Genomic DNA, 14254 nt, shown 5'->3' on the forward strand with positions numbered 1-14254 from the left:
CGTGTTTAGCACACAGACATGTCACAATAACAGCTCTGCTGAATTCAGAGGAAATTCACAGCAAATTCGCAGCAAATTCACAGCCTTGGGGAGCCCGGCAGAGCATCATTCCTGCTGCAGTCTGGGGAAAGGCCTGACCCCAGCAGAGGCAGGAGAGGAAGGAGGAGCAGCCTGGAGAGACCAACCACTGCCCCATGGCCACCCTGCCAGGGAGGAGGAGGCAGGAGTGAAGTGGGGAAAGGGATGTCTGGAGAAAAGCTGGGTGGAAGGTGTTTTTGTGCTGCTTGTCTTTTTTTTTTTTTTTTTTTTTTTTCTCAATACCAGAATATATTTTAATTGTGAATCAATTAAATTAATTTTCTCCATGTAATCCTGTTTAGCCCATGGCAGGAGCTGCTAGAGGATCTCCCTGTCTGTATTCTCATCATGCTTTCTCTCCTTGCATTCTGGGGAGGGGGATGGCTGTGCACCTGGGTGGGTGTTGGCCCTTTAGCAGGAATGACTGTATTGTTTGGTTCTTTTAAGGTCTCTCAAAGGGATTTTTTTTTAGGATCTCAATGTCCATTTTGTGTGGCTGAGAGGAGTGTCTTGGCTCTGCAGAAGGCAGGATGCACAAAGGCTGTGGTGTGTGTTTCTGGATGCCTGTGGGAGCCCACTCTGAGCTGTATGACATGGGTACCTGTGTCTGCACCCCAAATTAGTAAATCCTGAAAGCCCAGATGTGTATCAGCAGGCTTCAGCCTCACTAATGCAGCTGCATATCCCTGTCCACACACTCAGGCAGCAGAGCCTGCCTATTTTTTTTGCTCTACCAACAGGGAAACAAAACCCCACAAGATACGTTCTGGGTGACCCTAGGCTGAGGCTTGCCAGGAAAAAAATATCTTGAAGAATAGCAGATTTGTTTTTTATTTCAGCATTTAGAAGGAGGCAGCTTCCCAAAACATCTAGGCATGATCTGCATAGCAGTAAATGTTGTGTGTGTGAGGTACTGCAGAGGCTGTATTTGCATTTGTGCTGAAGGAGCAGTGCTGAACAAGGAGGTGTGTTTGTAAATAGTTCTGAAGCATCCCTCTGAATTACAGCAGTCTGCCAGGCTCCTGGTGGTGAGAAGAGACATGATAAGATGTGCAAAGGAGTTAAGCAGGATTGCTTCATCCCAGGTGTGATTCAGAGGTTTATGTGAGGCCATGACTGAGTTTTTAAAAAAGCATTCCCTCAAGCTGTCCTGAGATAGGAGGTGAATTGTCTCAGATGTTTAGAGACTGGCTGTTCTGGCAGCATGAGGGGCGATGATCAGAGGGAAGGGGGCTTATAAAATAGAGAATAAAAATAGATTTTTTTACATGTCAGATAGTGATAGGACAGGGGGGAACGTTTTGAAACTAAAAGAGGAGAGATTTAGATTAGCATTAGGAAGAAATTCTCTTCTGTTGGGATACTGAAGCCCTGGCAGAGGTTACCTAGAGCAGCTGTGGATGCTCCACCCCTGGAAGTGTTCAAGGTAAGGCTGGATGGAAGTTTGAGCAAGCTGGGATAGTGGCAGGTGTCCCTGCCCCTGGCAGGAGGTTTGACACTAGATTATCTTTAATGTCCCTTCCAATCCAATCCAATCCCTTCTTTTATTTTATGATTCTGTGATAACCCCTCTTACATTTGTAAATGTGTGTGTGTAAGTGCTGTGCATGTGAGCTCTGCCTCTTTACCACAGGCTACCAATGGCTGGAAGTGATAGAAATCTCATATTTTTCACCTAAATGTAGGAAGGTTATGGCAGGGGGGAGATGTAATTGCACAGAATGTTTACAGAGGTGGAAGAAAGAAAGGACAAGACTGCAATGAGAAAAAGCACAATGAAATGAGAGCCAAGCTTGTGAATCTCATTTTTAATGTGCAAACATGTAGCCCTGGATGCTGCTCATATTTGCCTGTACCACCAGCATAAGTACCAGTTTGGTTTGCTCTAGAGATCACTGTCTATACAGTGAATATATTATTGCCATGGGTTGTTTCCCACTGGTTGCAGTAACAGCTCTTCAGTCTTAAAGTCTCAATGTGATTTTTCTTTTCATGAAGTCTCCTTTTTACTTCTGAAGAAATATTAAGGAGAAAATACAATGCTATGCAATTATGAACATTGGCACAGATATTTAAAGTGAAAATAATTACAAGTTGCTTGTCGAATGAAAAAAGAAAAAAGGTAAAAATTACTAGAAGAAAATGTTTATTTCAGGGACTGAATGATGAGGGATAAACTTGATGGTTTGTTTCTTATCTGCCCTCTAGTGTTCAGGACTCCTTTTCCTCTGGTGTCTGCTCACATCCAAGGAGTTCTTTGAGCATGGGAAGTGAATTAAAAAAAAAAGGCAAAGCAGTTGAGTTAGTGGAAAAAAACTTTCTAATGTCCTTCATCATATGAGGATGAAGGATTCTGTTTGTTTAATTGATTTGTCATATTAGAGAAACAGGAGGACAAGAAGTAATTAATCTCATCTCCAATTCCATCTCAGATTTCTTAGTCTTTTCTAGAAGCTGACAAAGCCTGCAAGTCTGTGAAACTGGGAAGATTGATATAATCAGAGATTATTTTCTCTGTGATTGAAACAGATTTATTGAACTTTCATTGGAATGCTCTAGGGTAGTTTAAAATGTTAATTTATGCTAATTTTGAACTTGAAAAATATAAATATGAGAATATTTTTGAAAACAGGGGTTTTTGTTTGGTTTGGGTTGTTTTGTTTTTTTTTTTGGAGGGAGGGTTGGTGGTTTTTTTGTTTGGTTTTTGTTGGGTTTTTTTTGTTGGTTTGGTTTTTGGTGTTTTTTTGTTTTGTTTTGTAGTTTTGTTTTTTTTTTTTTTTAACTGAGCCAGCATTGTATTAGTTATCTTCTCAAAATATTTTTAGATTGCAAATTTAGGAGAAAAGGAGGTTTTGCATAAAAAAAATTATTAACTTATTCTAGGAACTTGGATTGAACCTTATTTATGCTAAACATGCACTAAACATGTGTAATTGGATTAGTTCTGTAATACCTAAAGTTATATTTGCAAAAGCACACACACACACACACATAAATATCTTGTCAATATGTGATTATGGACTAATTAATAATGTGTACATGTTTACTCACATATTTAATGCTTGTGTGCATTTGTGTGAATTCTGTATATTTAAAGAAAGAATGTATTTGTGAATGTGTATATATATATATATATATATATATATGTATAATCATATGTGTGGTTTCTAGGTTATTAAAACATATGGAGTGAGGAAACCTGGAGTTCTCTATTGTTTTTTGGAGCAAGGTGCTGAGCTGAGTTTCCCACTCCAGTGCTTAAATAAATAATATTTAATAGTATTTATTTGACTCTCAGCAGCTCAGAAAGCTGGGATGTGCAGTATTAACAAAATTCCCTTTTTCAATCTCTGCCTGACTAGAGTCACTTCCAGCTTCTTGTGGGTGACACATCCTTATTCTACACCCACCAAGACTCTTTTCCTTATTTCACAGCTATACCTCAGCAGAGTATTTACTAAAGTTCACCCTGAAATGAGTAATGATGGTGCTTGGTGACAGAACAGAGCTAAAAAAAAAAAAATAAAAAAATAAAAAAGTATTGCTTTTTTTCTCCATTTCAAACAAAAATACGGGTGGTGATACCTGGCCACATTAATGAATGAAGCTGCTTTTGCCTGGAAGGGAAAGGTACAGCTGCCTTCTGAGGACTGGGGTCCTGGAGGAGCCCTTGTTCATGAGAAAACAGGCAGGGCTGGAATGATCTCTTAGGGATTTCCCCACCCTGTGTCCAGTGAGATGCAGCTCTCGGGTGGTTGGGATTCCTGATAGGAGGCAGTGCTTGTGGATCTGTGCTGTGGCCACTCAAACTAAGGATCCTGTTAAAATCCAAACACCAAGTGCTGCTTTTGGTTTCTGTAGATTGCAGAGGATGATGCTAAAACCTAATTAACATAGAGGGGCTGTTACCATTGTCCCTTGCAAGAATGGCAAACAAGGGTGTGCTCTGTGCTGGACAAAACAACAGACAGATCTGTGAGAACTTCTGCTGCTTTTCACCTCAATCTATCCCTCCTTTCTCTTTCATATCTCTCATATCTGGGTGTTGGCAGGGAACTGGGTCATGCAGGCTTTCAAGGCAGAGGAAAATATTTACTTTTGCTTTTGTGTTGAAGAGATTGAGCCTCTCTCTTGCCCCATTTAATTTCAGAGCTGGGTAATGAAGTCAATGCTATTGCTGTGTTTGTGACTGGAGAAGAAAGGATGATAAAAAGAATGTGATGTAATGCTCTGATAAATTCCAAGATTATCTTTAGCCTCCTTTCCTTTTCCTGACATGTACCTGCTGTGCCAATCTGTTAGCCAGGATGTCGTCACTGAGAAGAACACAAACATATAATCTTTGCTTTTCATTTCACAGACTGAGTGCAAGACAGACTGCTAAGGGAAGATTTGGAAACCTGGGAAAGTGACTTCTGTAGTGAGACAAGTCACAGGTATCACAGATTAATCCAGAGAGTCTTTAGCTCAGTTCCCTGTTCCAAGCAGAGTCAGCTGTGGGGCCAGCTATGATTGCTCAGAGCTTTATCCAGTCCAGTCTTGAAAATTTCTAAGGATGGACACCACACAACCCCTCTGGCCATTGTGCTCCACTGCTTGACTGTCTTCAGGGGAAAATAGCTTTAATCCCTCTCATTTAAGTTTGTGCCTGTTGTTTATGGTTCCCCTGCCATGCACCACCATAAAGAACTTTTTCCAACTTCTTGATGGTCTGTCCCATTAAGTAGTGGGGGGCTGCTGACCTCCCATAACAGTCCATCCAAAGCAGTGCCTTATCCAGGCTGAAATAGCTGGTCCTCCACTCTCTCCTGTCTTGGAAAATTCTCCAGATCCTTTCTTCTCAGTGATCTTCTATGCTCTGGTTTATCCAGATTCTCCTAGTATTGGGGGCATCAAAGCTGGGTTCAGTATTTAGGTGTGTTCTGAAGAGCACTGAGGCAGGGAGGGATAATCTCTTCCCTTTATCTACAGACTGTAACCTTGTTGGTACAGCCCTGGAGTCCATTGTCTTTGCTGCTAATGCCATCATCCATCTCACTGTCCAGCACGAACCCCTGAGCCTTTTCTGCAGTCCATCTGCCCCAGTGTTTCTTCCTTCCCAATCCCCTGCACTGGATCAGGGATCCTAAGGGCACAGCAGTGTTTGTGAGAGCCACTTTTGCAGTTCTCCCCACTGCTGGATCTATAGATGACAATATTATGGGTGTTTTGAGATGCTGCTGTGGGTAGTGCCAGGTGCCTCATGCTCCCATCTGGATGGTCTGTGTAGGCTGTGGTGTGTGCACGTGGAGTTTTCTTTTAGCACTTAGGTGGCAGGGAAGACTATAAAACACCCTCTGGTGATGGAGCTGTGCCCAGGGGTTTGGCTCTCTGCAAGGCTTGGTTGCTGCCTGTGTGTGTGGGAATTTTTCCTGCTAGAGTGGAGTGAGAGAGGGGAAACAAAAAGATGTTTTCCCTCCCTTCCCCCACTCTAGAAAGCTGAGAAGGAAAATGAAAGTGTCTTTTCTGTCACATGTACATCCAGCCTTTGCAGTCATTCCCTGGACTCTGACCATGTTAAATTTTATAAGGTATTCTGCAGCTGTTCCTCAAGAATAACAGGGGCAACCTACAGGGGAAATCCTCAATAGTTTTCTTTTCATTCTCTTTGGAGATGGATAATGTATTTTCTTAATATTTTTGGTAAGAGCACATAGGATATTCTGCTTTAACTGAACACTGAGTGTGAGTTTTGCTGGTGGGGTTCAGTTCACTGGGAAATGAAACTCCTCTGTGTTCCTGTCAAGCCTCCAGCTGAGGAGCTACTGCACACAAACACCCAAATCCTTCCATCTTTAGTCATGCAGATATCTATACCTGTCAGTATCCTGGCTGTTTGATCTCAGTGTTACAGACATGACTAAATGTCTGGGACATGCAGTGAGTCCATTGTCATCCTCCCAGATCAGCCTAACTCTACATCTAGTCTGTCTTTGTCCTCCCCATTGAGAGAAAACATTTGGTGCTTGTGTTGTCACTGACTTCTGTTGTCATATGCTCAATCGAGGCATTAAGAGGAGGAAATGTTTTTTAATTATTTGCCTTTCAAGTTTAAGACAAATCTTATTCTATGGCAAAGCCCTGAAGTCCTGCAGTTGCTCTCTGCACCCGTGGTTCACCTCTTTAGATGTGTAGTAATAAATAATAAATAATAAGCTTTAAGAAGAACAGCAGTTGTCTACACAGGTGCTAAGACAGGGTTCCTTGATATTTTATCCAGTGTAGTATCTTTCACCTTTCTTTGAACTACCATAGACCAAAGAACATCATATAGCTGGCATAGTCCCTTTATAAAAATCCTTAATGTTCATTTTATTTTAAAGTTACAACTTGTGTATTTCATAAACATTGTTTGCCTTGTATTCAGAGAAGGGATTTTTTGGCATAAACTCTACAAGGAAGGTTGGGTAATTTCTTCTGGTTAACTCATCTTTTTTTCAGCCACCCAGAAGACAGGTGAGAGCTGGTCCTCTATAGCCACAATCTTTGGGAATTCAGAGGTCAGTAAGACTGAAGTTCTTTCCAAACCAATGCAGATATGTCTCAAGCTTCTATACTAAGCTCCTTCCTTCTCATGAATGACCTATTTGCTAAAAGCAAATATGAATGTGAGGTAAGGAAGTGTCCACTAGCAACCACTATCATTACCTAGGGTGGTGGGAGTGCTGAAAAATATCCTGTTCTGGTTTTGTTGTCATGAAGTCTATAGGGCTGTGGTAAGACGTGGGACTCATCAGTTTGGATAATGAATTCTTAATTGGCTTTTCCCAGACTTTAAAGTACTCCTAAGAGCTTGACTTTTCCCTTATCTTATTCCTTCATACCATTGCACTCAACCTTGAGCCAGGGAAGACAAAATGTCTCCAGCAGTTTCTGTGTTTCCCATTTAAATGGGCTTTGGGGTGTTATTGACCTAGAAAGAAAAGCAGTGGTTGGAAGCTAAAGGTCAGCACTTAGACCAACCTTAAATAGATTTTCAAATCTGAACCATGAAACCTCCTTCACTGCTAGAAGTGCTGGTTTGCCACTCACTTGGTATTTGCCAACAAATTGCCATCCTGTGGCTGAATAATTTGCTGCATTCAAGAATATTTTGAGGTAAGAACCCTGTTCCCCTGTCCTTTTCCCACCTATAATTTACCCTTCCTCAAGCATATTTACCTTTTCTGTATCATGGTTTACCTAGGCACAAATGAGGAGGGATGTTTCTTCTCTCTTTGCAAGGCTGAAATATTGTGCTAATTGGAAGCAGTGCTAGACAAGTGCTTGGTTCTCATATTTTAAAATAATCTTTGTTTTGGATATTTTATAATAATCTTTATATGCAAACTCCAGTAAGTAGCTAGGTATTACTAGTACTGCCTGCCACCTGGCATTTTGCATTATAAAAGACATATATATGAAAAAAAAATCTACAGACCTCAAGGGAAGAGTCTTAAACAAACAAGCCCATCTGGCTGTTTAATGAATTAATATGTATTTTAGGTGGGAGTGATACCAGAGAGTGTTGTTAAGGTTGTCCAGCATTTCTTATAGTAACACTCTAGCTTTTAGTGCTTATCATTTTGCTGTATCTTAATTGCTTGGGCTGAAACATTTTATGCAGGGGCATCTTCCTTGGACTGAATTAATTTGTGAAAACTGCAGCCAAAATAGTTTAGATATTTCCATAGAGGAATCTAGGAGAAATAATCAGTTTTGCCTACATTAGGAATGGGTCATCTGCTCTCCTTTGGAAGACTGCACTTATATGCTTAGGAGCAGATACTCCAAAGAGAAAAGAAATTGTCTTTCTGTTCTGTCCATCTGTCAGAACTTCTATAATAAGACAGCACATAAACCTTTGAATAAACACAATTTTTGGGTGCTTAGCAGCAGCTAGACATAAACAGCTAAGTTCCTCTGACATGTTGAATGTACTGGATGTTTTCCATTCTGTGTCAGAGCAGAATTCTCTGCAACTTTCCTTCCTTTTTCTGTGATGATGTAGGTTAGGCCAGAGATAAGGTGGCACACAAGGTGGGAGATGCACCACTCGAGGTGACAGGAGAGCTTTACTGCACCCAAATTAAATAGGCAAAGAAGTTTCCAGGATGATTTACTGCAGAAAATTGGCAGAGGGAGGTCTAGGAGGTAACAAAATGCCTGGGAAGAGACCAAGTGATTTAGGTTGACTGGGATGGAGGAGTGCAAGGTGTGATTATTGGTGTGTGGCAATATGTTTGTGTCTGGAAGAAAAAGGAGGTTGTGTATAAAACCAAGGAAGAGGTTTGGAGCTGTTGACCAAGGGGGCAGAGATCAGGAATCTCTGGAATGCATGCTGGGAAAGGTGGGGTATGGGACTTGTTCAGGATTTCATAGAATGCTTGATGTCAGAAATCACTTCTTGAGGTCACATCATCCCTGGCCCTGCCCAAAGCAGGATCAGCTAGAGCAGGATACAGAGGAAAACATTCAATCAAGTTTTGATTATTTCCAGTGATGGAGACTCCACAGCTGTCTGGACAGTCTGTTCCAATGTTCAGAGAGGTCAGCATTGACCTCCAAAAAATCTCAGCTGCTTGTGTGGGTGCCTCTGAAAAAGGCCAGGACTTGTTTTCCATGCACAAAATAGATGGCAGTGGCAGCCCTTTTTCAATAGGAGCATTTAGAAAAATATTGATTGTGATTCTGTGAGGTACTGCAATAGTGAGCACTGCTCTGCAGCCCTAAGGCTGTCTGCAAAATGATGTCTTGGGCCTGGGCTGTGTTATTCACAAAATCCTTCTTTTATTTGTGTTTTTGCTGTTGTTGTTTTTTGAACTTCTAACACTGCAGTAGTTCCTCCAAGTCCTATCAGGTGTTTGTACCATGTTAAACATTTGAAGTGTGCTTATTTACTCTCTGTTTTCTGTCCAGTATACAATCTTCCTTCCTGAATGAGAGGATTGTAACCTGAGGCTTCCCACTGCCTTCCAGGTAAGGGAAGCACTGGTGGGTAAAAGTAGATTTTTGATACTTAAAGCAAGGCTGTATGCCTGGCAGGATGTCTGTAACAAAATGCTGGACTAAAACTGAGTGGTAGAATTATAAAATATTTAATGGATGGCAGCTGAATGAGGACTCTGTGGCTTGAAGACAGGATGAGTGTAAAGACTTGTAAGGAGAGGAATAAACTTCCCTTGGATGCAACTATTAAAACAAGCCAAATCTTTATGGTCCTTTTTATAGTGTGAGTTTTGTGTGAAACACATTAAAATGCTAAATTATACTTTATACTTTTTCTAGTATTGTAGACTTTACCTGTAATTCTTCACTATGATATGTGAAAATACTGCATGATTTTAAATGCTGCATGGTTTTAAAAAAAAACTGCATTATTTTAAAAACACCTTTATACTGTGGAACTCCCTAGGAATCTGTTATATTTACTAGAATCATAAAATGTTTTGGACATGATCTAGTTCCAAACTTCTTGCCATGGAAAGCAAAAACTTTCACTGGATCAAGTTGCCCAAAGCCCCTTCAATCTGACTTTGAGTGCTTCCAGTGATGGGGCATGGCTGATGGAGATCTGACTGTCACCAGCTGCATCAAAATAAATACTGATATATTTTAGTTGACACTTGTGGTTGTATTTTTCTCAAATAGCTTTGAAAGGTATCTTTTGATCCCTTCTCCTGTTTTTCTCCTTCTTTTGCTTAACTGCTTCTCTGTTGCATAGCATGAAACTGGATTATGTGAGACTGTGTAATTCACATTAGTGGATGTTTTAAATCCTGCTATAACAATACGGTGCATTTGCTTCCTGAAAGGGTCTTGCCATCTGAGTGCTCCTGGAGTACACAGAGCATCCAGAAGTAATTAAAGCCCCAAGACTGAGAGTTCTGTTTGTTTTTCTGTCTCAGACTTTCCCTTTGGATCTCACCCTTTCCTGAAATTATAAAGTATAGAAAAACAGCCCCTGGAAACTGTGTTGCAATCAAAAGGTAGATTCAGCTCCTCAGTTCACTAAAAGAGAAGATTAACTTTCCCTGTCCATTACCTACAGAGCTGCTGTGTTTCCTGCTGCTAGCCTGGAGCACACATTTACCTGTTCCTGCTCTCCCCAGCCATGGTGTGCCCTGTTACACACCCACAGGAGCTTCCACAGAGGTTTCCTGCAGTGAAATGTGTCCCAGAGCCCGAGAAAAGCTTTTACAGCCAGGATGAGGGCTCTGCCTGCAGGCAGCTCCAGGTGGAAGCTGAGGGTTGTGCTCTTTCCTTGACACGAGACACACTCACTTCCTTGATCTGTGTTTAAATCACAAGCTTGTGCCTCTTCATGTAAGGTTCTATGTGCTGGTACTGAGGTGTCAGAGGAGTCACAGAACCACAGAATGTTGGAGAGGGGTTGGAGAGGATCTTAAGGATCCTTCTGGTCCCAATGCCCTCTACCATGCCAGGGACACCTCCCACAAGACCAGGCTGCTCAAGCCCTTATCCCACTGGCTTTGAACTCTGCCAGGCTTGGGGTATCCCTGAGCAACCTGTTCCAGTGTCTCACCAACCTCAAAACAAAGAATTTCTTCCTAATATCTAACCTAGATTTGCTCTCTCTATACCCATTTTTCCTTGTCCTGTCACTACAGTTCCTGACAGAGTTCCTCTCCTTGTAGGCTCTCTTCATATAGTGGAAGATTCCACATATAGTGGAAGATCTCTTTTCAGGCCACACAGTCCCAATTTTCTTGGCCTGTCGTCATGGCAGAGGTGCTCCAGTCCTGTTATCACTTTCTGGCCTCCTTTGGATTTGCTCCAGCTGCTCCATGTCCTTGTGCTGGGAGCACAAGGACTGTGCTCAGCACTGCAGGTGGGATTTCACAGGAGGAGAGGGGCAGAATCCCCTCCTTTGACCTGCTGGCCTTGCCCCTTGGGATGCTGCTCAGGATTGTTGGTTTTTCATCAGCCATCACCCCTGAGTTCTTCTCCCCAGGGCTGCTCTGAGTCCCTTCTCCCCCCAGCCTGTCAATGTGTCTGGGATTGCCATCACCAGGTGCAGACCTTGTATTTTGCTTTGTTGAACTTCCTGAGGTTTGCACAGTCCTACCTCTCCAGCCTGTCCAGGTCCCTCTGGATCCTTCCCTTCCCTCCAGCCTGTGGCTGCACCACAGAGCGTGGTGTGGTGAGTGAATTTGCTGAGGATGCCTCCATCCCACTGTCCCTGTCACTGACAAAGCTATCGGACAGCATCAGCCCCAGTACTGACCCAAGGGACTCCATCCATCCTTGTTTCCACGTGGAAAATTTGCTGTTGGTCACAGCTCTTTGTGTGCATCATCCAGCCAGTTCTTTATCTACCAAGTGATCCATCCATCAAATCCATGTCTCTGCAATATGGACACAAGGATGTCATGTGGGACAGTGTCAAATACTCTGCAGAAGTCCAGGTGGATGATGTCAGCCCATCCACCAACACTGCAGCCTTGTCATAGAAGGTCACCAAATGGTCAGGCATGAGCAGGCAGTTCATAAGAAGTTTGTAGCTCTAAGCTTATTAAGTTATTTAAAGATTTTTTTTTATTTAACCCTGCTGTTAGAATTTGTACAATTACTATTACACTCCAGCCCTAGAGTAGAGTAACAGATTGGAGTCTACAGCCTGTAGAAATGTTTACCAGCCCAAAGTGTGCCCTGCAGCATGGACTGGATGCTCCAGTGAACATCTATTAGTTATCCTGCTACCTAATGGGAATATCTGTTTCAGGTTATTATTAAATAACCCAAAGGCTCCACACAAAGAATCCAGAATATAAATTTTTCTGCCTATGATGAGATATAGGACACTAAGCATGTCCAAGGATGTCTGTGCCACAGGGATTGCAGCAGTATGGGAACATTCAGCAGCTAAACAGGCACTGAGACACCCTCATTGCAGAAAGCTCAGTCTGCTGTGGGGCTAAGGTGGCACTTAAGAGGCATTTCCAGAAGATATGTTTTGGTTTAAAACTTTGTTAACAGGTGTCAGGGCTCAGATGACTAATTTGGTAGGATAGTTCTGAACTGGAGTTAGGGATGGGATTTACCTTTGCCTCAGGATGTTGTAAATAAATACAGTTAAGTAAGTCAGTCCTTGTTTTTCCTATCAATAGGGAGAGAAAAAAGATACATAAGGGAGAATTCACCTTATTTGCTTTAGAAATCTGTGTTAGGCTAAGTTGATTTGCCTGTCTTTAATATTTAAAGCAAAACATTAATCCAGAATGACTAAACATAGGTGCCTGGTACCATCTGAGATGCCCAGAGGGGTCAGTAATTCCTTAGCAGGTCTGCACCACACAGGTTCTATCTTGTGAAACGAATCCTGTGCTTAAAGCACAACCTTTCCTCTCAACTCTCTCAAATACATCTGTGATGTGTCCTTTCCTTATTGAATCACAGCTCCTTATGAAATCAGCATGCTTTACATACTGTAACACCACTTATCTCCCCAGTGAACAGTGCAAGCCATGCATCCCACTGTGCAGGACCTTCTTGCATGACTGAGGGAAAATGAAACTATTTTACTTTTTGTTTTCCTTTTCTTTTTTTTTTTTTTTTTACCCTGTGCTTTGATAGACCTTTGTATCTACTTTTTCCTCCCTTGGCACAGCTGAGGATGCCCACCCTGCAGGGTTCAGATAGAGGGTACCAAAGTCATTTGTTTTAGTGGGCTCTGCATCTCCTTCAAGGTGGATTTCCCCTCTGTGTTACAGATTAGCACCAGCAAGAGGAATTAAGGTGGGCAATCCCTCAGTGGTATAACACAGCTGAGCCAAAGAACCTGAAGCTAGAGGACAATTCTCTCCTGCTATTTTATGTCTTCTTGAAATCAGTGATGCAGCTTCCAAAAGAAATCCCCAATAAGCAAACTTGGAAAATATAATCTTGCAAACTGAGTACACACACCTCAGCAGGTCCATTTTGCAATACACATCCTGATTTAGCAGAAATAAGATCTGTCTGTGGTTTCAGTGATCTATTCAGAATAACCATGGGTTTTCCTGTCAGCTGGTTAATCATGGAGAGGGTGATTTATATGGGCTCACCATCATTACTGCAATGAAATCTTCTTGCCCTGCATTCAAAATTACAGCAGGGAATCTCCTGGGCCACACGTGCAGCAAATATTTTTTAGCTCTTGAGAAGAGTTTCAGGGTCCTGTCTAATTTTACATGCATTACATTTTTAAAGATTAAAATAGATAACATGTTTCTTATTTCTTTTTAGAGTGCTAGAGAGTCCCTTTGAGTCAGCTATTCCATATAATCTCTGAGCAGACATCAAAATTGTTGCCTAAAAGAAGATTAATTAAAAAATCTTTGGGGATAATGGTTTATAAGATACTTGGAGACTGTGAAATCAAAAGTTACTTCAAGGAGGTCTGACAGTGTTTCCTGGCTGGCACTTTTTCCTCCTCAGTCAGATAATTCCAGTTTCTCCCACAGTCATGAGCTATATAGAAAATGATTTTATATGAACCAGATTATGAGTCTGCAAATGAACACAGTGTGGAGACACTGTCTTCTAGAATATCTTGAGAAGTGCTGCCAACAGCACACCATAGAATCATGGAATTGCTTGGGCTTGAAGAGACCTTAAAGAACATTTCATTCCAACTTCCCTGCTAGGGACAGGAACACCTTCCACTAAACCAGGTTGCTCCAAACTCCATTCAACCTTGCCTTGAACACTTCTGGGGCTGGTGCATCTACAGCTTCTCTGGGCAAACTGTGTCAAGGCCTCACCACCATCACAGTAAAGAACTTTTCCCTAATATCTATTCTATACCTACTCTCCTTCAGTTTGAATCCATCCCTCCTTGTCCTGTCACTACTGTGCTGTTCTTGTAAAGAATCCCTGTCCATCTTCTTGCAGGCTTCCATCTTCTATAACCATTTATCCAGTTTTGATACTTTAATAGGAAATACCATCCAGTTCATTTTCTTGGTGCCTGGAGCTCATAGACTCATTTTATCTGCAGCATTCGGGTTGCAAGCAGAGATCTGGCAGCAGGAAGCAAATCCCTCTAGAAAGTTTCCACCAGTGATTTTTCTTTTTTTTTTTCATTTCAGTATTTTTTAGACAGGGTTTCACAATGCCCTGCAAACAGTACCAGCTCCTGAAAGAACTGTCATGG

This window comes from Erithacus rubecula (genome assembly GCF_903797595.1).
Source record: "Erithacus rubecula genome assembly, chromosome: 3".
NCBI classification, from domain to species: Eukaryota; Metazoa; Chordata; class Aves; order Passeriformes; family Muscicapidae; genus Erithacus; species Erithacus rubecula.